Source organism: Cricetulus griseus, chromosome 3 (assembly GCF_003668045.3).
Source record: "Cricetulus griseus strain 17A/GY chromosome 3, alternate assembly CriGri-PICRH-1.0, whole genome shotgun sequence".
Taxonomy (NCBI): Eukaryota; Metazoa; Chordata; class Mammalia; order Rodentia; family Cricetidae; genus Cricetulus; species Cricetulus griseus.
In genome coordinates, this window is record NC_048596.1 from 152,515,427 (window position 1) to 152,540,890 (window position 25,464).

General features: G+C 36.1%; 1 protein-coding gene across 28 annotated transcripts in view; it reads left to right on the plus strand.

Moving 5' to 3' along the window:
• The window catches only part of LOC103162310, a 134,921-nt gene that overhangs the window by 12,508 nt on the left and 96,949 nt on the right, over positions 1-25,464 (plus strand). For 18 of the 28 annotated variants that reach the window (XR_004769220.1, XR_004769233.1, XR_004769234.1 and 15 more), the window contains 2 exons: positions 256-402; positions 9,178-9,290. The gene's annotated coding sequence lies outside the window, so the exon portion shown is untranslated. Of the gene's footprint in view, positions 1-255; positions 403-7,721; positions 7,875-9,177; positions 9,291-22,055; positions 22,114-22,166; positions 22,253-22,475; positions 24,150-25,464 lie in introns of those variants that run through there. The other 10 variants (XR_003484388.2, XR_004769229.1, XR_003484385.2 and 7 more) reach the window with 10 other exon arrangements.

Below are 25,464 nucleotides of genomic sequence, written 5' to 3' on the forward strand. Positions count from 1 at the left end.
AGGTCAATACACAAAATTGGAATTGTTTCAAAGGTTACATTGCAAAAACTGGACATTTAAAAACTGAGTCCTTGGAAAAAAGGTTGAGAAATTGCTTCCACAAGACCAGTCTGTGGGCATATCTGTGTGGAATTTTAGGGTTGCTGGTTAGTGTCATTCCTGAGCAAATGGGCCTGGACTGTGTGAGAAAGGTAGATGGAGCAAACCATGAGGAACAAGCCTGTAACCATCGTTCCTCCTTGGTCTCTGTTTCAGTTCCTGCCTCCAGGTTCCTGCTTGAGTCCTTGGTTTGGATTCCCTCAAAGATGGACTGTCGATAAAGCTGAAATTAAACCATCTCTCTCCAAGATGGTTCTGGTCCATGTTTTATCCCAGAAACAGAAAGAATATTGGAATAAGACTGTAAGTCTTTTATTTCCTTACTTAAATTTGTCTCTAAGCAATTTGTTAATTTTGATGTTACTGCAAATGGACATAATTTTTTGTTACCACATAGAAATGTGATTGTTTTTCTTGGTGATTTTATATGTTTTTACCTCACACTGAATTTTCCTATGAAGTCTAATGAACTTTTGTTTTGTTTTGTCTTGGGACTTTTTCCATTGGGGCATCTTTAGTATTTGTCTCATATTGCATAGTTAGCAAATATGGGTCATTCTACTTGTCTCTGTCTTATTTGCATTCCTGTTTCTCTTCGCTGATTGCTATGCCCAGGAATTTCAATATCATATCTATATGATATATAGAAGTGGTGACAGTTGACACATTGTGTATTTTCTGATATTTGGAGCTTTCACCATTACATATGATCAAATCATGAGTTTTCCATACATGACCGATGTAATGTTGAAATAGTTTTCAACTTTTCTGAGTAGTTGAGAGTTTTCAGTCATAAAAAGGTACTGCTTATTCTCTGTATTTTTCTAAATCTATTGAAGTGATCTTATTTTATTCTTCAGTTAGTGCATTATATCACATTAATGTTGAACTACCCATGCATCTCAGCTATATATCTCAGTTAATCATAGTACACAATCCTTAAATCAGGCAGTAGGTTAGAAGCAATCTATACAACAAACATCTATCATAAATGTTGGGATTAACATACAAATAGCTTGTTTTCATTAGTGAGTACTTCAAGGTCAGTTAGAGTCAGGTGAAGTTTGTAATTTAATCCCTTGTAAAAACTCCTTTGAAGATTTCTATAAGACATTCCTAATTCCTTTTCTATTTGATTCTTTCTGCGATGTTCAATATACACAAATTAGAGCCCTTTGTGAGGAACAGAAGTACAGATAAACTATCAAACACAAACTATAGACAGTTGAAAGACACAAGTAGAGAACTCGAACTTAGGCCTGCTCATGGTCAAAATAATCCAAGAGGAAATCTATAATTTCATTCCTTAAATCAACAACATGTTTTGGTGTCTCTGAGGTTATCTTTACTACACTTAATAGCTGTGGAATAATCTTGTACACCGTGAAAATGTATTGCTCTCATTGTTAATAAAAAGCTGTTTGGTAAATAGCTAGGCAGGATTTGGGGAGGGCAGAGAGAATGCTAGGATGAAAAACAATGGAGAAGAAAGAGTTGCCAGAAGATGGAGAGGGAGCAAGACATGCTGGAAGACAAGTAAAGCCATGAGCCATTTGGCAATATGTAGATTAACAAAAATAGGTTGATTTATGTTGTAAGAGCTAGTTAGTAATAAGCCTGAGCTATGGGGCAAGCATCTATAATTAATATTAAGTCTCCATATCTGTTATTTGGGAACTGGTGGGTGGGAAAGAAAAGTCCACAATACTTGATGAAGATACTGTTTCATGATGATCCCTGAGTCTTAAGGGGAGGGATGTAATACAGGCATCTCACTTAGAATTGGGCACTTCAAAGCCTCTTATTCTCTGCATTTTTTCCATTTGTGGGTTTCTATGTCAATCATCATCAACTATAAGAAGAAACTTCTCTTGTAATGGTTAAATCATCAATGGACATAGTAATAAATCATTAGGAGTCATTTAATTGCTGTGTTCATTTAGCAGAATAATAGTAGGTTTTCCCCTGAGGTCTATGACCTACCTAGGCACAGGTTCTTGGCCTTGTTGATAGTGCCAGGTATTGGTTCTATCTCATGTAGCAGACCTTAAATCCAACCAGAAAGTGGATGGTTACTCCCAACCATTCATTCCACTATTTCACCAGGGCTATCTTGCCAGACAGGTCATTGTAATTTTCAGCATTCACAGATGGGTGAGACTGATAATTGTTTTTCTCTTCTGGTAGCATGCATAGCATGTTCTAGCACTGTAAAAGCTAGCCAGCAAAAATGAATCTACCAGTCAGATTTACCCATCATCTATCACTCAGTATATGGTGACTTCTGACTTCAGCAATTGAATCTTATCCTAAAGTTCTAAAGGGTGACCAAGACTAATGGAAATCACCTATGATGTTGGGGTGTTTATAAACCAGTATTTGTTGCTAAACAGGTAGCCATAATAGAGATGAGTCTGAAAGCCATAATACATAAAATACATAAACCAAAAGTAGTTAATAGAACATACTTCTATGAAATGGTAAAATATAGCAAAATTTTAAATAAGTTCATTATGTATTAGAAAGTTCTACACTACCTGGATGTTCAGAATCTGAAAACTGAGTGGCTTAGAGGCCTAGAACAGAACCAAACATTACTGATTTTAAAAAAGTCAATGAAATGATTCATACTGATATTCTGCTATACTCATAGATGAGTGCCTAGCCCAATTCTCCTCAGGGAGGCTTCCTCCAGAAGCTGGGTGGGAGCAGATGCAGAGATGCACAGCCAAATATTATATGGAGCTCCAGAAACACTCTGGTAGAGATGGAGGAAGGATTATAAGAACCAGAGGCGACAAGGGCACCAGGAGAACAAGGCCCACAAAATCAATTAGCAGGACTCATAAGAGTTCACGGAGACTGAAGTGGCAATCATGGAGTCTGCATGGGTCTGATAGGCCTTCTGCATACATGCTGTGGTTGTTTAGGTTGCAGTTTTTGTTAGACTTCTAACAATGAGAGAGGGGTGGTCTGACACTTTTGCCTGCTTGTGGTACTCTTTTTTCCTACTGTCCTGTCTCATTCAGCCTTGATATTTGATATGAGAATTTATGTCTAGTCTTCCTTCATCTTCTTATACCATGTTTGATTGATATCACAGATACCTGCTCTTTTCTAAATGGAAACAAAGGAGCAGGGGAGAGGGAGTGTCAGGAGAGGACTGTCAGGAGGAGGAGAACAAGAGGAGACTAAGGTGTGGATATATTATATGAGAGAAGAATAAAGAAAAAGAAAACAAAGAAAATTCACTGCTCCCCCAAAGAATGTTCTATTATAGAAAATAACAAAAACTTATTGAACTAATACCTAATTATCTGCAGACATAGAAATTTGTTTCAAAGTCCTTGTACAATTTTCACAGACAATAAGGGAACAAGTATGCCCATTTCTTCTAATATTTGCAATCATGACTTATGAGGGCAGTGACCATGCTTATCAACAACACTGACTTGGCCAGTTATTCCACTTGAGATTAATTGATTCATACATTAAAAATTCACTGCCTAATGTGTGCTAATTACTCAATTGTATGATGGCGCTAGTCCCTATAACACATAGATTCAATAAGGAGAAAAATTAGAAACCAAAATATTAAAATATAGAGTATTAAATGAAAGTGATGGGACATCCCTGTGAGATACAGAAAGTAAATTTAAATGTACAAGCATAAGAAGAAAATGTAACGGAAACATAAGATAAGTCAACACACAATAGACACAGCTCACATGTCATTTCTTCTGGGATTCCCCTATACCCCTTGCAGTCTAGTAGTGTCTTTTTGTTTGTAACTGAGGGTGTCCAGGCAGCACTCCATTTGCACAAATTTTCATGATCTCACTCCTCAAAAGCTACTATATGTTCTCAAAATATTAAATAACTAAAATGAATTTTAAATATCAGTTTATAAAGAATAATGCCAAAACCCAAGGGAAATGTAGTCAGGTAATACTAACAGAAGTGAAACAGCAACACTATCACAAAATAGAATAAATCTACATTGAGCAACAAATCATACCTCCCTTATCAATTGAATTTTTGAAGGTAAAATGCAATAGAACTCAAAAATTAAGAGTGCACATTTCTTATAATAATATATATTATTTTCTACTAGAGAATGAAATTAGTGACGAGCTCCAAGAGTTATAAAAATATCCACTTTGACCAAATAACAGCATTCCCAAGAATTTAAACCAATGAAATGACTTTCTGAAAATACAAGAAAAACACGTTATGTAGATAAAACTGTGATGTCAAGAATGTCACTATAATTCTGGCCCGGGGCCAGACACTTTTATTGCAGAATTCTACCAAACATGAAAGGAGAGCTAATACCAATATTCCTCAAATTATTCTATAAAATAGAAACTGAAGGAACATTGCCAAATTCTTTTTGTGAGGATATAGTTACTCGATACTCAAACCACACAAAGAGTCAACAAAGAAAGAAAATTACAGTCCAGTCTCCCCCATGAACATTGATGTAAAGATACTCAATAAAATACTCACAACCCAAATCCAAGAAGACATCAAAAAGATCAGTTACCATGATCAAGTAGACTTCATCCCAGAGATTCACGGATGGTTCAACATACAAAAATCTGTCAATGTAATCTACCATATAAACAAACCGAAAGAAAAAAAAAAACACATGATAATCTCATTAGATTCTGAAAATGCCTTTGACAACATCTAACACTTCTTTATGATAAAAGTTCTAGAGAGATAAGGGAAATAGGGACATACCTAAACACAATAAAGGCAATTTATGAGAAACCTATAGCCAACAGACTTATATACTATACTAGAGCCTTCATCCAGCAGCTGATGGAAGTAGAAGTCAATACCCACAGCTAAAAACTGAACTTATCTGGTATCCAGTTGCAGAGAAGGAGGAATGATGAGCAAGACCATGCTGGTGAAACCCACAGAAACAGCTGACCTGAATAAGGGCGTGCTCTTGGCCCCCAGAATGATCACTGGGAATCTAGCATGGAACTTGGTGTCAGTGAGGAGGCCTAGGAAATACATGGGGCCTCTTGTATTTCAGTACTTATCCCTAGTGTAGGAATGGACTTTGGGATCCCATTTCACATAGAGGGATACTCCCTCAGCCTAGACACACAGGGGAGGGCCTGGGCCGTATCCCAAAGGATATGACAGACTCTGAAGACCCTCACAGAAGACCTCATTCTCCCTGGGGAGCAGAAATGGTATTGGATAGGTAGGGTGTTAGTGGGGGGCAGGGGTAGAGGGGAGGGAGAAGGAATGGGGACTGACATGTAAAACAATCTTGTTTCTAATTTAAATTTTTAAAAAATTAAAAAAAGAAACTACAAAAATAAAAGAAACTCAAAACAATCGCACTAAAGTCAGGAACAAGACAAGGCTGTCCACTCTCTTCATATCCATTCAGTATAGTACTTGATGCTCTAGCTATAAAAAAAGACCACCAAAGGAGATCATGGAGATACAAATTAGAATGGAAGAAGTCAAACTTTTGCTATTTGCTGATGATATAATAGTATACAAAAGTGATTCCAAAAATTCTACCAAGGAGCTCCTATAGCTGATAAACACCTTCAGTGAAGTAGCTGAATGCAAAATTAACTAAAAAAAACCCTCAGTAGCCCTCTTATATACACATTAGCTCCCCAAAATATAAAATATCTTAGGGTAATTCTAACCAAGCAAGTATGACAAGAACTTCAAGTCTTTGAAGAAAAAAATTAGAAAAGATGTCAGAAGATGGAAAGATCTCTCATGCTTGTGGATGGGTAGAATTAACATAGTAAAAATTTCCATCTTACCAAAAGCATTCTACAGATTCAAAGTAACCCCTATTAAAATCCCAACATAATTCTTTACAGTCTTTGAAAGAATAATACTCAACTTCATATGGAAAAACAAACCTCAGGATAGCTAAAACTATCCTATAAAATAAAAGAACTTTCAAAGGAATCACAGTCCCTGATTTCAAGCTCTACTACAGAGCAATAGTAATAAAAACAGCATGGTATTGGCATAAATCCCGACAAGTGGCTCAATGAATTGAGTAAAAAACCCAGATGTAAATCCACACACCCATGGACACCTGATTTTCTACAAAGAAGAAAAAAAAATATACAATGGAAAAAAGAAAGCATCTTAAGCAAATGGCGCTGGCATAACTGGATGTCAGCATGTGATGAGGATTGTCCTTCTGTATATATGTTTCTCTTATTGTTTGATGAATAAAAAACTGATTGGCCAGTAACCAGGCAGGAAGTGTAGGCAGGGCTACAAGACAAGGAGAATTCTGGTGAGAAGAAGGCAGAGAGAAGCCACCAGGGAGATGCCATGCTGTCGAAGGAGTGACATGCTGGACTACAGGTAAGCCACATCCTCGTGGTAATACATAGTTTAATAGAAATGAGTTAATAATTAAGAGAGAGCTAGCCAGTAAGAAGCCTAAGCCAATGACCAAACAGTTTATATTTAATATAAGTCTCTGTGTGTTTATTTGGAGCTTAAAGGTGGCAGGACCAGACAGAACAGAAACTCTGACTACAAGCATGTAGAAGAATGCAAATAGATCCATGTCTATTACCCAGCACAAAACTCAAGTCCAAGTGAATCTAAGACCTCAACACAAATCCAGTTACACTAAACCTAATTTCCAAAATATATGAAGAACTCAATAAACTAGACATCAAAAGAGCAAATAATCCAATTAAAAAATGGCTTACCAATCTAAATAGAGAATTCTCATCAGAAGAATCTCAAGTGGCAGAGAAACACTTAAAGAAATGTTCAACATCCTTATCCATAAGAGAAATGAAAATCAAAGTGACTCTGAGATTCCATCTTAAACCTGTCAGAATAGTTAAGATCAAAACACAAGTGACATTCATGTTGGTGAGGATGTGGAGCAAGGGGCCATTCATACATTGTGGATGGGAATGCATCCACTATAGAAATCAATATGGCAGTTCCTCAGAAAGTTATGAATTGACCTACCTCAAGATACAACTACACCACTCTTAGGCATGTACCCAAAGGTCATTCCATCATACCACAAGGATACTTGCTTACCTATGTTAATAGCAATTATTCATAATCGCCAGAAATGGGAAACAACCTAGATGTCCCTCAGCTGTTAAAAACAGTGATATGAAATTTGCAGGCAAATGGGTAGAACTTGAAAAATCCAGACACAGAAAGACAAACATGGTATGTACTCACTTACAAGTGGATATTAGCTGCCAAATAAATATAATAATGCTAAGGTCCACAGATGGAAAGAGGCTGTAACAAGGAGGGTTTAGGGTGGACCAAAGATTTTCTCTGGGAAGGGGGAATAGAATAGATTTCACTGGTAGACTGAGGGCAGATGGAGTATAGAACAGGAGGGATAAACTGAGGGAGAGAAAACATTGGGAGAAAAGACTGGAATTGGGGAGCATTTAGGGGATGAGGTAGAAATCTAGTACAATGGAATTAACACTAGAAAAGACTTCCAGTAATGGAGGACATGGAATTTGTACCCATCACCTCCTGCAACCAGGCAAGATCTCAAGTAGAGGGACAGAGACACCTATGTAGCCACAAAGCTTTAGACATACAGTATGTCCTTTCTACAGAGTGATCTGGGACCGGAGCCTAGCGGAATCCTCATCAAAGATACCTGAGAGACTTCTTCCAGAAACTGAGGGAAGCAGATGCAGAGTCCCACAGTCATTCATTAGGCAGAGCCCAGGGAGGCCTGGAGAGAAAAGGTCAGAGAAACTAAAGAGGTGAGGGACCAGGAGAACATGGCCCATAGAATCGACTGACTGGGAATCATGGGGACTCACAGAGATCCAGGAGCCTGTGGAGGTCTGACCTAGGTCCTCTGCATATATGTTATGGCTGAGTAATTTGGTGCTCTTGTGGAACTCCTAAAAGTGGGACCCTTTTCCTCCTACTGGGGTGCCCCATCCATTCTTGATGTGAAGGTATGTGCCTGGCCTTACAGTAGGGTATTAGCCCGCGTTTGCTTGATGACCCTGGGTAGCCTACTGCTTTCTGAGGTGAAACTGAGGTGGCATGTAGATGGGGCAGAGGCTGGGGGGAGGGGAGAGAGGAAAAGCTGCATTTGGGATATAATATATGAGAGATTAATAATGAAAAAGGAAATAACAAATGAACATGAATTGTCTACAGCAACAAAAAATTCTAAACAGAAAATATTAAGAAAAGTTAATATTTGACATAAAATAACAGCAATTTTATCAAAAGCAAAAATATTATCACATGCAAAATATGTTTAATTGTAGGAAATTCTTATTTTCTAAAATATGTAGATGTTTTCTGTTTCTTTCTTTATTCTACTCATTAATCCCACTTACCATCAATTTCTTCGTTATCCATGTAGAAAACCATTGTTATACTGTTTCTTAATTTTATGCATATTCTTACCATATTATTCATTTAAAAATCTTTTATACTGTCTCTTAGTTTTTCTCTTTTTTCTGATAACACAAAGACAAGCATAATTATGTAGACACACGAATGCACATATACATGTATTTGAAATTTTTCACACTACTTTTCCAAATATAAATCTTTTAAATTTCCATAATGATATCTTTCCTTCTTACTAGAAGTCTGCCAAGTTATTCCATAACTCTAATTAACCCTATTGTGTGGTTATCTATAATAACCACAAAGCATATTTGTATCAAAACTCTACTTGTGAGTTAACACTGTTTCTGGTTTTAACACCCCCCCCAAACAACATTGGAAAAACAACTTGTATGTATGCCATTACATACACACTGCCATGTGTCTCAGTGAATACTATTGTTTGAGTATGAAAGGTCACAACCATGCTTTGGGGACTCAATTGCTGGCTGGTGGGCTTATCGGGAAGACTCTGATCAATCAGTTGCTTGATGCCTTAGCTGACTTATAATATGACAGTGTTGTTGGATGATGTTCAAAGAAGGTAATGGTGCAGAATTGGAGGAAGTAAGTTAATAGACAAATGCCCATGAGTGCTGCATCTTCCCCTGGACATTTCCTGTCTTCCTCTTTTCCCTACATCCTCTTTTCCAGGTGGAGAGATGAAGTGCTTCCTATACTGGCACTGATGTTCAGCCTTGCTTCCATCTCAAAGTGATGAAACCAGAGCATCATGGGTTGAACCCAAGAGATGAAGACAGTATACTGTGAGTTGAGTCCTCTAAAACCATGAATTAAAAAGCAATATTTCTTTCCTTAACTTTTTCTCTCAGGTATTTTAAACACAGAAACATGAAAGCAAACACAGTGACATTCTCAGCTCTGCTGTCCTTGATAAAGTATGTGTATGTGATTTAGTTTAAGATAACTTACCAAATTACAATTTAATATGTTGTAAAAATTCAAATTTCTAAAACTAGTTTATCACTTGCTTTTTAATTTTTTGCTAGTAGCTTGTGGGTAATATAATGTTTTGCTGTTGCATTAACATACATTTCCTTAATTGGAAATGCTATCATTATTTCCATTGTTTATTGACCACTTATTTGAATAACCTCTATGAATTTCATTTTTAACATTTAATTTGGCATGTGTGTATATAAATATTATACGTACAACTGCATGAAGTTTTGCATCAACATATTCTTCTCAGAGCAGCAAATATACACTGCACCCCAAAGACTGCCTCATGCCTTTATACACTGCACCCCAAAGGTCCCTCATGACTGTATACACAGCACCTCACAAGCTCCCTCATGCCTGTATATACTGTACAGATGAATTGCTATCTCCCCACACTAAATGGGAGGATCACTGAATTCCATAGGCATTCATGTCCTCAGATAAACTTCAGCTGTTCTAGATTCTCATAAATGGTTTGTATAGTCAGGTTATTGGTATCTATCTACTTTATTCAATAAATGAATGCCATATGTAGGAGAATCAGTTACACAGAAAAAAAAACAACGTGGTAAAAGTTGTTCACTTTTGGTAAAAGTTTTTCACTGCTTGCAGATAACAATGTTCTATCGTTTACCATATCGCTTAGGTTTTGTTTGGGCTAGAACTACTGAAAAAAAAAAACATTGCAATTGTGGGATTCTTTTCATAGCTTTCTGTAGACATGTGCAATTATTTGTATCATGGAAAAACTTCTGTGAAGAATCTCAAAGTCATAAAGTATACATAATATCTAAATAATTCAAAATGGCTTTCAAAGAAAATTTTACTAATATTTGGTCCCAGCAGAATGACAGTGAAGTGCAGTTTCCCTGTGTCATAATATGAGAGTGAGTCTTTTAATTTTCTTCTGCTGGATGCCATCTGGATCTCATTTGATGTTAGTTTGTATTTCCTTGATTGGTAAAGATGTGGACTATTTTTCCTTAGTGTTATCAATGTGATAAAGACAGTTTTATTAAATATATCTATTCAAATACTATGTGGCTTTCTCTTTGTGATTTGTATTCATTTTTTCTCTATTTGTGGTATGGATTCAAACCTGTGCTTGATGTATTTACTTTGAATATATCTCTCCAGCCGAGGCTTGCTTTCTCTGTTTTCCTTTGCTACCACTCGTGGGAAACTTCTCAGTCTTTAAGTAAGGGACAGGTCTTGATTTTGTTGAAGCTAAATCTATCAAGGTTTTACTTTATAATTGATGCGTTTGCATCTTATTTGATGAAATGACATGACCCACGGTAAGGGAGTTACCCTCTGGCTTTCTTCTAGAAACCTTTTTTGCTTTGGCTTTTAAATTTTGATCTTCAATTATGATGGATTAAATTTTGTAAAAGATTAAAACATATATCCAATGTATACCTAATTATTCCAGCATCTGACACTGAAAAGACTGTGCTTCTCACCCCCAAATACAATGATACCCGTGTAGAATATGTGGCCATTTGTGAGCACAATCATTTCTGTCCCCTTCCTCCAGTTAAAAACATTTTCTTTCTAGTGTCAATACCACACTGCCTCAATTACCACTGCTTTTTAATGGATGTTATTATCATGTACTGTTCTTTTTATTTTCAGTCTTACTGTTCTATATAACATGTAGACTATATATAAACTGCTGTAATCTGAGGTTTAGTTAACATGTTTTTATTGTTAATATTAATAAGCCCAATGTAGTGTTAGATTAAATTCATTCAGGTAGCACAGATCAGATAGAAGTGCCCTTTATCCATCCAAACACATCTTCCTCACAACCTTAGGAACCACTCTTCTACATTCAAGTTTCTTCTTCCACTTTTGAGGGAAAATTTGTGGTACACTTTCTCTGTCTGGATTATTTCATTTAACATAATGTTTCTACTTCGGTGTATTTTTCTGAAAACAACAGTGTTTTATTATTCTTTATAAGAGAATAACATTCGATTAAATATTGTGGATATATATATATATATATATATATATATATATATATATATATATATAATGTGTGTATATATGCATATGTGGATACATATGTATATATGTGGGTATATATACCTGTATATATATCCACATTTTTTAATAATTCATCTGTTGATGAGCACCTGGGATGATGTCATATGTTAGCCTTCAGAAATGGTTCCAGTATAAATGCTTTCATATACTGATTTCATTTTGTCTGATTGTGTACCCAGATATGGTATATTGATTCATATGGTAGACCTATTTTCAGTGTTTTGAGGACTTCCATGCTATTACCATGAATGCTTGCACTAATTTACATTCTTGCAATGAGAGTTCAGTTGTCTCATCCTAGTAGCATTCATTTTGAAAGCAGCCATTCTAATAGACATGAAACGACACCACATTTCAACAGTCATTTCATTTCCCTAATGGCTAATGCCTTGGAGAATTTTTTCCACATATTTATTGGCTATTTGATTCTTACTTTGAGAAATATCTATTCAGATTATGTATTCACCATTTAATTAGATTACTTCATAGTTTTGCTGTTGAATTGTTGTGTTCCTTATATATTCTTGATAGGAATATTTTATCAGAACATACTTATCAAATATTTTATCCCCTCCTTTAAGTTGTCTCTTTGTTGATTGCTTCCTTTGATAAGCAGAACTTTTGGGTTTAAATTAGTGACATTTGTCATTTTTTTTTTTGTTTTTGCTTTTGTGTTCTCCATTTTGATGGTACTAGCCAGAAAATCCTTGCCTGTACCAGTATCTTGAAGTGTTCTTCCAAAGCTTTGATTCTAGTGTCTCATAGAATGTTAGGCATCTATTCTACTTTGAGGTAATTTTGGACAGGTGAAGGTAGGTGTCCAATTTTGGTTTCCTTCAAATGGATAACCAGTCTTCCCAGTACCATTAGTTAAGCGTTCCTTTAATAGATATTTTAGCATCTTTCTCAAGATTAGTGATCTATGGACAAGTGCATTTCCTTTCATGACTGTTTTATGTTTTGTTTTCATGTGTGTCTGTTTGCATGCTATTACCAGACTTTTCCAGTCTCCTAGATATACAGTATTACTTTAAATCAGGAATTGTGATGCCTCAAGCTCTAGTCTTCTGCTCAAGATCTGTGTTGAAAAAAATATTTGGTTGTTAATTTTTATTTTATGTGTACAGCTATTTTGCCTGCATGTATATCTGTGCATCACCATGTATACATTGCCAGTAGAAGCAAGAATCAGGTCTTATTTAATGAAAGGCTCTCCTGGAACTAGAGTAATACACAGTTATTAGCCATCATGTGGATGCTGGGAATCGAATCCAGGGCCTCTGGAATAGCAGCCACTGCTCTTAAGCACTGAGCCATCTCTTAAGTCTCTTGATTAAGATTATTTTTTGGCTATTTGGAGACCTTTGTAATTCCATATGAATTTCAGATTATTTTAATAGTTTCTGTGAAACTTAATATTGTATAAGGCTCATTTTGAGTAGGATGGGCACTAACATCATTATTTCTACATTAACATGGAAGGACTTTTCTCATTTTTTATGTGTACTCTTCAGTTACTTTCATCAGCAATTTGTAATTTTCATTGTAAAGATCTTTTATTTACATGATTACATGCAAGCTATTTGGATGTTTGTTGTTTAGCTTTGCTTTCATGATTTCTTTCTCCACAGTCTCATCACTAAAATATTAAAATGCTAACATATAAATCCATACTTTTTGTTGATTATCTGGATTATCTGTCAATGGAAGTGATATGTTGTACATCTTACTTTGTAGTGGAGCTGCTTCTTAATATTTGTTCTGTCAAAGATGCTTATTGAAGATTTGTAACTCTTTTGCTTTTCATATGATCAGTTTTAAATCAATAAAAGTTACTATCTGCATGTAAACTGTGAACACATTTTTGGGGGCTGGAGTTATTGGCTCAGAGGTTAAGAGCACTTTCTGCTCTTCTAAAGGACTTGGTTTCATTTCCAAGCACCTCCACCTCCTCAACCTACAGCTGCCTGTGATTGCATTTTGGGGGATTCAAGTCCTTATTCTGGTCACCATGAACACATGTCTGCATGTGGTGTATATACAGACAAGCAGACACACAGACACACATGGGCAGAGAAATGGCTGAGCAGGTAAAGCACTGGTGTCACAAGTTCAACGATCTCTTTCTTTTACTTGTTTTCCTATTGCTCTTTCTGGTGGATTTTGTTTATTTGTTTGTTTTTGTAGATTATTATGTAGCACAAACTAGCCTTGACATCACTGTGTAGCTGAGGATAACCTCAAAATCTCCCTTCCTTCCCACGCTGAGTGCTGAGATCATAGGCATGCTCCTAGTGTCTCCCTTCTTCATTTCTTTCTACATACTGGCTGTTTCTGCCTCCCCTCTTTTTTTACTTGATGTGTCTAGCTATGCTTTATCAATTTTATTGATTTTCCCAAAGACCTAGGTGCTGATACTATTATTGTTTTTCCTGTTGGTCTCGCCATTCAGAACTCAATGGTCTTCCCAGTCTCTGTGAGGTCTCCTATTATAGCAGGGTTTCACTTTAGTAACCCAGCAGATTCGAGGAACCTCTGGTGCAAATGTCTTGGGCTCTACCCTGCATAGGTCACTCTTTTCTGGTGGAAAGCCTGAGTATTTGGCTACCTTGGAAGCTCCAGACACTGGTTTCAATCACAATAGTGAAATGAATGAATTCTACTTGGAAGACCACACCCATACTTTAATTTGGAAATGCCTGCAGACAAGTCAGACTGATTCTAGGACTGACTTATCTTCTTTAATCTCTTTTTACAATCATTATCATCCTCTGCCCACTTCCAAAAATAACCCCACTGTTCCATGTATAACACGTACTCATTCAGTCTTCTCCCTATTTACTGTGGGAGAGTAAATTAATTACATCAACTAAATTTATCACTGGAAACAGACTTCCTAGCTATGGAATCATTTAGTAAGAAATTATTTGGGTTTTATTTACCGTATTTAGAATTCATTGGGAGATATGTAGCTCAATTTTAATTTTCCTCTTTTCAATTTTAATTTCTTCAGATATTGTAAACATTTTTCTGTTCACATTGCCATCTGCCTATTTAAGTAATATTAGCTCATTCCACATGAAGTCTATTTTTACATAATTTCCTTTCGTTTTCCCCTCCAACTAAGATGGTGATGGTAGTGGTGGTAATGATACTGTTTGTCCTGAGGTTTGTTCAGCAACATCAACAGAACTAGTGTTTTGACTCACTTTAAGTTAAACTTACCGGCTCCAAAACGGATAAGAATTCAGCAGTGACTATTTCCACAGATTGTAGACCTCTACATAATGAATATCTGTGTCAAAACTAACTATTACTTTAATCCTATCAGATGCTCAGACCACTAGCAGTTAGAAAAGTGAGATGTAGACTCTAATCTGCTACAGATATTCAGTGGCTGAATGAGCTCTCACCCATGATGCAGCAATTCTTTTTGCAGAAGGATTATGATTGGGTTCACAAAGACAATGTCTTCATCCTTATCCTGCTGTCATAGGTGTGGGGTCTTTTTTGCCATGATAAATACCATGACCAGATGGGAGAAATGGTTTATTTCCATTTATAATTCCACATCATAGTCCATCACTGAGGGAAGGCAGGCCAGGAAACCAGGATCAGGAGCTGATGCCGATGCCATGGAGGAGTGCTGCTTACTGCCTTGCTCCTTGTGGCTTTCTCAGTTTGCTTTCTTATAGTACCTGGGACCACCAGCCCAGACTGACACCACCCCCAGGGACTTGAGTGCTTCTACCCCGATCTTCAATAATAAAAAAAAAAAAATGCCCCACAGGCTTTCCCATGGGCCAAGTTGGTAGGGAAATTTTCTCAATCGAGGATCCCTCTTTAAAAATGACTCTAGCCTGTGTCAAATTAACATAAAACTAGCCAACATACCTGGTATGGAATTCAAAAGTTCTGAACAGATATATACGGTTTAATATTAAGCTACTATTTATAAAAAATATCAAAAACATGGACTTTCATTTTGATTTAGCTGTATCTTTGCAGTCAAATATTAACTTAACATCTATAGGCTTCTGATTAGTAAGGCTTTTGGTTCTATGAGACCACTAGGAGAGAGCCCTATGAGTACTTTTCTCCACTGAGATCAGTAGGTACTTCAATATCTGTATGGAAGAATCAGAATAAGTATTATGAAGTGGGTAATTCTTGAAGACAGCTTACTCTACAAGCATTTTGGACAAGGTCTTTAGGAAGTGGGTAATACTAGCTGTGTCATGACTAGCTGTGTCATGTCAGGTCTCCGTGGTCTTCAAAAGAAAAGTAACTGAGTCATCCCATCCCTGACCTCAGGAAAATCTGAGGGAAAATGACGCTTCCTGCAGGAACATCTACTCATTCACTGACAAGTCAAACATGGAGATCAAAATTTCATTGTGAAGGATCACTGAAGTTTGTAAAATGTTCACTGGAAACTGTCCTCTGCCATGAAACTGAACCTTAGAATATTTTCAACACAGGCCTATTAGAAGTACCTAAACATCAGAGGTAGATGTAATTAGCACAGTAACATCATAATCAAAGAATTTACTATGCTTGATATCCAGGAATCTCCAGTGATGGATCATAAATATATCATGATGTCTATGGAGCTGAGATGCAAGAACATGTGCATGAGACAGGAGGAGGGAGAGAGGAAGGCAGGAAAGGAGGAAGTGAGAAAGGGAGAGAGGGAAGAAGGCAGGGAGGGAGGGAGGGAGGGAGGGAGGGAGGGAGGAAGGAAGGAAGGAAGGAAGGAAGGAAGGAAGGAAGGAAGGAAGGAAAGAAGGAAGTAGGGAAGGGAAGGAAGAGGAGGTTGATGCATGGTGAGATGTTAGATATAAGCCATTATAAAATATCTACTGTAAATCAGCACTTTCACCAAGTTTTCAGATTTGCATCACCAGTTTTGAATGAAAGGCAGAAGTAACACCAAATTTTTCTGATGTGACACAAAATGCCTCTGTTCTCATGCCAGTTTGAATGAGTGCTTAGGGAAGACATTGATTATATTGGTTTGTTTATTTTACATCCTGATTGCATTTCCCTTTCCTCCTTTCCTCCCATCCCTCCCTCCTCCCCAACACTCCCTGGCAAGTCCACCCCTCCTCTGTTTCTGTTCAGAAAGGAGAAGGCTGCCCATGGTATCAGTAAAACATGGCATATCAAATTTCTGTAAGACTAAGCACCCTGCCCCCTTGTATTTAGGCTGGGCAAAGAAATCCATTATGAGGAATCAGTTCCCCAAAGTCAGCCAAAGCATTAGAGACAGCCCCTGCTCCCACTGTTAGGAATCCAACAAATAAACAGTCCTAAATCATAACTTTAAAGGATCACATGCAGTTTACTTTTTTCCTTTCAAGGACAGTAGTTTATTCATATTGTCCTCACTTGGAACTGTCTGATTCTCCTTTCCTCTACCCTATTTTACTGATCAGTTTGGCATTATATTACAGAGAAAATTTTTTTCATGTGCGTATCATATTGTGATTAGGTTTAGAGAGTTAGGGTTAGGGTTAGGTTAGGGCTATTTCTCATTGTATGTCCCAAGGTCCTGTGCTTTTTTAAAAACATGAGCAGACTAGTAGTATCTAGAAATTTGTAATCAACTGGTTAAATATTCCTGTTTTCTATCATTCTGTAGATGTCAAACTCATGGAGCTTAGATGTAAATTTCCCTTGACATGCAATAATCTTCAATCATTTTGATTGGGAAGAGAACTTTTTCTGTTTCCTTTTCTGAGCACAAGAGCATTGCAAACTCTTCAGCTCTTTGAAGTTTTCCTACACAATGAGGTGTTTGAAATGCTGTAGATTTAGAGATTGCTAGTTGGTTTCAACATACAATTGAGCTATCTTGACTATCTTACTCAGACTTTGAACTTCTGCTGCTACTTTTTACATTCTTTTTAAATCTCTGAGCTAAATGATAATGAAAATCTTTCAGCAAAACATGCTTAAACTTCTGCATACCTAATATTGTAGTAATAACTTCCTTGCTTGGCACTCTTCCTTACATGCTCAAATGTGCCATTTTCATCTTGCTGTGGCAGTTTTAACAGCCTGTCGAGAGTAATGACACAGTGAACAAGTAAGTATTGAGAATCCATTTCCATAGATATACCTCTCTCTGCCATACCTGAAGAACTGATCCTACAAGTTTGTATGGACTGGCACAGGAAATCCTATATCCATGAATTAGTCACCAACACTAACACTGTCTTAGAGAACTGTGCATGTATCCTCCAATGCACTTCTTAGCATTTTCACATTTGCAAATATACATTTATCTGTATAGGTAACACATTGAATGTGAAAAAACTGAAGTATAGATCATGGAACTAAATCTTCAATGGGGGTGACACAACGAAGGAGCTGATATGTAAACAGGCTACTTAAGACAGTGGCTGGAATCAGGGTAATGAAAACTAAACTACTTCAGGATCTCCTCTTACTCCCGTCAATGGCCCAGATCAATAGAAAAATAACAGCACATGCTGGTGAGGATGCAAGGAAAGGAGAATATTTATTGCTGGTGTGAGTTCAAATTGGCACAGTAGCCAATATGGAAAAGAAAATCAGACTCAAGGTTCCTTAGCAGGCTGAGAATTAAACTATCTCAAGACCCATATATACTACTTTTGGAATATACCTAAAGGGCTCTATATCCTACTACAGAGACATTTAGTCAACCATGTTTATTACTGTTCTATTCATAATAGTCAGACATTGAAAATGGCCTAGATATCCACCAACTAACGAGTTAATAATGAAAATGTGGTACATTTATACTATGAGACATTATTCATCTGCTAAGATAAATTAAATTATCAGGTAAATGGATGAAGCTAGAAAAAATTCAACTGAAGTGAGGTAATCCAGACACAAAAAGATAAATATTACATATTTTCCCTTATATGCAGATGTTAGTTTTAAAGTTTTCTATATGTGTGCTACAAACTGATTAACCACAAAGGTAGGAGTGTAGTCAGGAACCAGTGAGGAGGAAAGAATGTCCCAAAAAGATCACCCATGAAAGTAGAAACAGAATACACTATCATTAAAAAAAGAGAGAGACATAAATAGGAAACTAGAATAGAAGGGTTAAATGAGGAAAGAGATGGGAGAATAGGGTAAAGGATGGAAAATAGGGACAACTAACACTAAAGGCCTTTTGAAAAATTATATGTAAATACATTACCATGGATACTTACAAGAATATACACATATATGAAAGAAATCTAAATGGAGTTACCATACAATGGAGGAGACAATGCTCGAGCTAGATACCTTATGCCACCAAATAAAATATCTAGTGTGAGGAAATGGTTAACACCTCAAACATCACAAGCTATTGCCAAGGCTATTAGTTTCCCTCTACAACCTGAGGGTAGGGCCCTACTGATGGAGATGTCAGTTACTTAGGTTCAAACACAGAAAAGTAACTAACTAGAAGCTTTACCACTACTGATTGGCCATCATGGTGCTAGAAGATACTCTGAACACTACAAGTTGAGAAAAGTAAACATCACTATCACTCAACTACATCTAGTATTTGTGTAATAGCTGCCCAACCAAAAGATACATTGGTGCAATAGTGACACAAATGTTATGGTAGTGACCAACCATTTTTAGATTGGATTTGAGACCCATTCCGTGAAATGGTATCCATACATGACACTGCTAAAGTGGCCAAAAATCTGAGACTAGATAGGTCATTGGCCTGGTGAAAAACCTGCTACTATTATTCTGCTAAAGGACTATAGCAGGAAAAGATCTCTAATGAAATATTTCTATATCCATACATCAGTGTTTCACTCACTCAAGCTTCCTCAGCGAGGCTTCTTGCAATACACAAGAATGAGCACAGAGACCCACAAATAGACCATTTACAGAGTGCAAGAGACTTTGGAGCATCAGTCTTAAATGGGATGTCTTCATTAATCACCTTCTCTCTAGGTTCAGGGGTCTATGTGGAAGAGGAGATAGAAAGACTGAAGAAACAGTGTATAATTAAAATAAAGCAAGTTTCTTATAGGCACAATAGGACTGATGCACATATGAACTCCCAAAGACTATGGTAGCATGCACATGGCCAATACAGGTTCAAGTTAGAGAGGTCCCAGCATTGAAAGAGGAAGTAGACACAGGGTCTCAATCCTGAAAAAGAAGCTATTTGCAATGATAGCTGCTAGCAAAGCAAAAATCAGTTTTCTCTAATGGAGTGTCATTGGGTATACCAACCACACTCTAGTCTCACCCCATGTACAGGAGTAGTTGGCCAATACAAAAAAGAACCTCACAGCATTTTCATTGTTTGTTGATTTTGTAGGCATTTTGTTGTATATGGATTTTTTAATTTTATAGGTTTTTGTTTTAATTTTCACGTTGTGAGTTTGTTTTAAAGAGAGAGGGTCACAGACAGACAGAGAGAGAGAGGAAAGGAATAAAGTTGGGGTAAGCAATGAACAGAGAGGGTTTGGGGGGAGTAAAGAGAAAGGAAAAATATGATCAAGATATATTGTTTGCAAAAGAAATTTAAATTTCAAAAGACAAGTGGGAAAGGGAGTGGTGGCTAGAAAAAAATACCAAAGTAGATTTCATCAAATACATGACTTTTCTCAGGCTAATTGTATTTATTAATAATTAGTAATATGTCCCAAAAACATCCCTTATAAAGAATAAAATTATTACCACTGGACTATCCAAGAGACATGATGAGATGAACAAATACATTTTAGTTTCAATCAATCACTGATTAGCTGTATGACCCACAGCAAGGTCCTGGGCATCATTGTCACCACCTGTGACCTGTGAGTTATAATGATTTACCTCAGAACATTGTTGTAAAAATGAAGCTACAAAATACACCTAACATGATAATAGTTCACTGGATGTTGGATATTAGAAAAAAATCTGTTTTAATAAAGGAAAATCTGTCTTCTCCCAATGATTTGAGTTCTGTAAGAGTATTTGTTTTCTATTTATTTATTTATTTATTTATTTATTTAATTATTTATTTGCCACAAGTAGAGATTGAACTTTGAATCTCACACACTCTGGTCAGGTATTCTACCATTGAGCTACATCTCCCTGTTCTAAGATTATCATTTTTAATTCTCCCCACTTCTATACTCCCATTTATGCTATCTGATTCCAAATGGGGCAGGAAAATAAGCCAAGATTAACAAATTAAGTGTGTACCCAAAGGATATGATGATAATAAAAATGATCATTAGCTTACCTGAAAGCCAACTCCTGGTAGAATGCTTCTAATGGTTTTCTTTTGACTGCAATTATTTGTTAGTTCCATTCTAGTTTTTCTTGCAGTGTGTGTTGTGTGTGTGTGTGTGTGTGTGTGTGTGTGAGAGAGAGAGAGAGAGAGAGAGAGAGAGAGAGAGAGAGAGAGAGAGAGAGAACAGCATAAAATAAGTATAAGACAGCAATTATGCACTGCATGGAATTTCTTCCATGATGTATCCATGGGTAATATCCTAATGGTAGCAGAATAAATATTTAAAAAACTTTCAGTACCTTACCAACCTAGCTTGAATCCTAATCCTACCGCTACTAGCTTTGCAACCTGCACAAATGCTAAATTTATCTGACCCTCAATATGTCCAGGAATATGAATATGAAGTCAAATCTGAAATATGGACATGGAGCTGATAATAGAGCAGTCTTCCTTCTTGCTTCACATTGCTATGTTTTCTTCTGTGTAACTCCATCCTGAGGATCCAGAAATGTTTAAAGAATATATTCATACCCTCTCTGTTTCTTGTTTGGTGGTGTTGGTTGGTTGGTTGGTTGGTTGGTTTTGGTTTTTACAATTTTCACCTTATTTATAGTCTTGATTAAAAAAAAGCAGTGCCAATGAAAGGCTATTAAGTGTTCTGGAACTGTTGTATATTAAAGAGACTGAGGGGTAGGAAAATTAATTTGGGGATTACCTCTTGAAATATAATGGTGATTAATGAGGTAAACAGTAAATTTACTAATTACTTACAAAATTAATAGCTTCAATAATGGCATCAAGGTTAATTTGTTGGTTGTGATTATAGTGTGCTTATAGATAATAATATCCTAGTTTTAGTAAGTATACAGTAAAGCATGTAGGACTAAAGAATGTCTAGAGTCTGCTCTCAAAGTTTCAAAATTTGTGTTGTGCACAGGTACATAGTGTGGGTACATCTACATATGCACTGTATAACTTGCAATGGACTGACATTAAAGTTAATGGTGGTATGAAAGTGAACACACTTGTTAAAAACTATGCTTTAAATTCAGAGTTGGATCTTGTCTTAGGCTAGCAACCTAGGGTGGAACCCTCTTTCACTATGCTGGGCAGCTACTATGAAGCACAGAACCTAACCAGCCACACAGTCATACAGGAACCATACTCACAGTGGACTACTTTCAATGATTTTGTGGACACAGATAGTCAACAAATTCTGTGAGATACTCACTGTTGCATTCTAAAACAGGATTTGTATTAAATGATTCTTGTCCAACTGTAGGTTAATGGAAGAGTTCTGAAAACATGGAAGGTAGGCTTGGGTGAAGATGTTTAATAGGGTAAGTATACTAAATGTGCCTTTTAGTCTTACAAAATTTTCAACTTCTTACAGGTTGATTGATACATAAACCTAATTTATTTAATTCAAGGAGCATGGATTCCATATTTGTGAGTGCATTTACTCACTAACATGGATTGGTAGGTACAAAGTCAGTCCTTGCAGAGCTTTGACAGTCATCTGAGGCATGATCAGCTTGTTAAAATTGTGATGTGCTGAATATGTTTCTTGCCAGATGAGGCTCAACAAGCTACCCCTTGCCTTCCTAATTCGGTTCTTCTAACAAAAACAAACATCCTTTCATAGCCTACTTATTGTCTCCTTATCACATTTTCTTCTTTTCATTGTTGTTTTCCTGTTTAGAAGATTCTGAAGCATGGTGCCAAAATGCCGGTCTTTCCCCCTAAGGCTGAGATGCCCCTTGTGAAGAAAAGATATTTTCAAGAACCTTTGCCCAAGAAAGAGAGATGACTCTATTAGACATGAGTTCCATGTCAATGAATCAACAATGCATTTTTAATTTATAGATTTTTAATTTAACCCAAAGAAAATGCAAAATCAGTAAAGAACAAAATAGAATCCCCTGTAATTATACTATTAGAAATAACCAATCAGATTGATTTTCATTTTGTTATTGTTGTTATTTTATTTTGTTAAAAAAAAACACACTTTATTAAGAATCATGGAAATGGCTCAGTGGGTAAAGGTAATTGCTACCAAGCCTGACAATCTGAGTGGAACCCATGGAATCCATTATGGAATGAAAGAACTGTCTCCACATTATCCTCTGAACTCCAAATGCAAGCCATTACATGAATACACAATAAATTTTTATAATATATGTGAAATATTAATCAAACAAAAACTTTCCTTGGGATTATTGCCATTGGTATAGAGAAGACTGAAATAAAGACTTGAAGTTGTGTTACAAATCGACCCAACTCCAAAAACAGCTTAGAGCTCAACAAACCATTTTAAGTAAAGTACTTTTTTAAAAAGACACATATTAAATAGAGCTATGCATTGATCAACTGGAGGAAGCTAGAGGCATGTGAGAACCATACATTTCCCTTAGGAAGCAAGTCTCAGTATTTACTAAGACAGTGTTCAAAGGGACTTTGTAAAATAAACATGCCTTGATTAGCAAGGATACAGAATGAAAAAAGCAAACAAGTGAATGAAATAAGTTAGAAAATATGACACAATATTAATAGAAAGAATATAGCAGAAAACCCATAAGGAAGTCATTATTATATTTTTTTCAGTTTTCTATATGTCTTATTATTCAAGTTAAAATTTTGAATTAAGAAACAAAATGCTGTATCCTTGACTCTAAATTTTCTCTAATGGGCAAGAGCAATCTGTCTGTGCACTTACAGATTTCACAAGGTGTTAGGTGCTGAGAGCTGTTGTCTACTGACTCTGCAACTGTGGGCAGCCTACTAGGAGGAAGGACGGTGTGAACGAGAACTGATAACAATCCAGTAGGAGTCATGGGGACAGAAGCCACTCTGATTTGTGAGAAATTGAGAAACTAGCTGTACATGAGTGGAGTAAGCTCATGTTCAGCTTACAACCTGAAACTGTGCAGTGATAGAAAGCCAGGTCAACCACATGAATGCAAAACAAAAACAAAAGCAAAAACAAAAACCAAGCAACAGGAACTATCTACTTCCTCCTCTGCATTAATATTCATCTTTTCTCAACACTGTAAATATTCCTGAGACATTTGTCAAAACTCCTTCCGATTATGAAAAAGAAAGAAGAATAAACAACAAAAACCTGCTGTTCCATCTGTGGAGAATATTTATTTGTTTGGTGAAGTTGGTATATGTGTTACTATGATTGTGTGGTAAAGTAGAGTCATTTTTGGCTCGTTCGCTTAGGGAATAAGTATATTTAACAATATACCTTTGGCATGTTTTTAACTGACTTTGCTATTTGATTGTGAGATACATACAAACAAGTGCAAAGATCATAAATATGAGCCTCACTGCATCTTCACAAATTTAACAAATAAAGCAGCATAGCACAGTAGTGTCATATCTTCTCATTAGATGTTTCCTCTATTGTGACAACTCCAGTAATTTTTGCAGATTTCCTTTGCTTATTTTTTATGAGTGACATGATGCCACTTGTACTTTTTCTTATCTGGTATCTTTTATTGTGTTTTCCCTGTGGGAGTCAACATTTTTCTATATAAGGATTGTTTCTTTGTTCATTCTCATTGCTGCATAGTATCCTCTTATTTGAGTATACTAAAATGTGTTTATTCAGCCAATTGCTGAAAGATATTTGGGTTGTTTTAAGTTTGAGAATTACTAATAGGATTTCTTCAAGCACTCTTAAACTGCATTTTGGTACATAACTGTACAAAGGTTTACACCTAGTTGTAAGATCCTTGACTAGGCCACAAGCTTACTATTAGGGGTGAATCTAAGATAATCAACTTACATGAAAGAAAATCCCATTTTAGTTCCTCCTCTCTAATCTTCCAGTCATGATTAAAAAGTTAGTTTTTGCTTTAGGGGATGCTAAGCATCATGCATTGCAGCAGTGTGTACAGGGAATACTGCTCATTTCATTACAGCTGGGAAGACAAGAGAAACAAGTTGTAAGAGTCCCATTAAACTCTCCCAGGGAACACCACCAGTAACATAACTTCCTCCAATTGTGTCCACCTCCTAAAGGTCCAACTATGTACCTTTAGTGCCATGGGATGGTATAACCTTTAATAAATGAGTCTTTGAAAATGACTACCTAAACAACAGCATTGGGTTCCTGGGTCTGTCTATATTCAATGTTCGTCATTGACTTGCCAAACAACTTCAAATTGGCATGCTGTTTTAATTATGATTTTCTATCTAGCCTTTATTTTATACATAGAACATAATCTGTAAAACTTCTTGAAAACTGGAAAGTAAACTTTAAATTTTGACTAAGTACATGACAAAATTTGAGTTCATGAAAAGAGAAACAAGTCATTCTATATTTTTATTTGCACACAAAATTTAAAAATTGAGATTTGACTGACTTTCAATTAGGAGAAAATTCTTGGATGTAAAGACAGTAAAAGTATCAGACTTCCTCAAAATAATAAAACTAATTAATTGCTAAATAAATTGCAGTTTTAAATAAATTGCAAAAATAGTGTTTATAATTCAGAAAGTATAAATTTTACATACAAAAACATTTACAAAATGATTCCAACATTAAATTTAACAAATCATATACTTTTAGAACTCAATATTAACAAAGAAAGAACAGAGTAAATTAACAAACATTGCCTTCAAAGGTAAATAATGGAGATATGAAAGAAATTTTTGCCATATTTGATTTTTTAATTTTTACA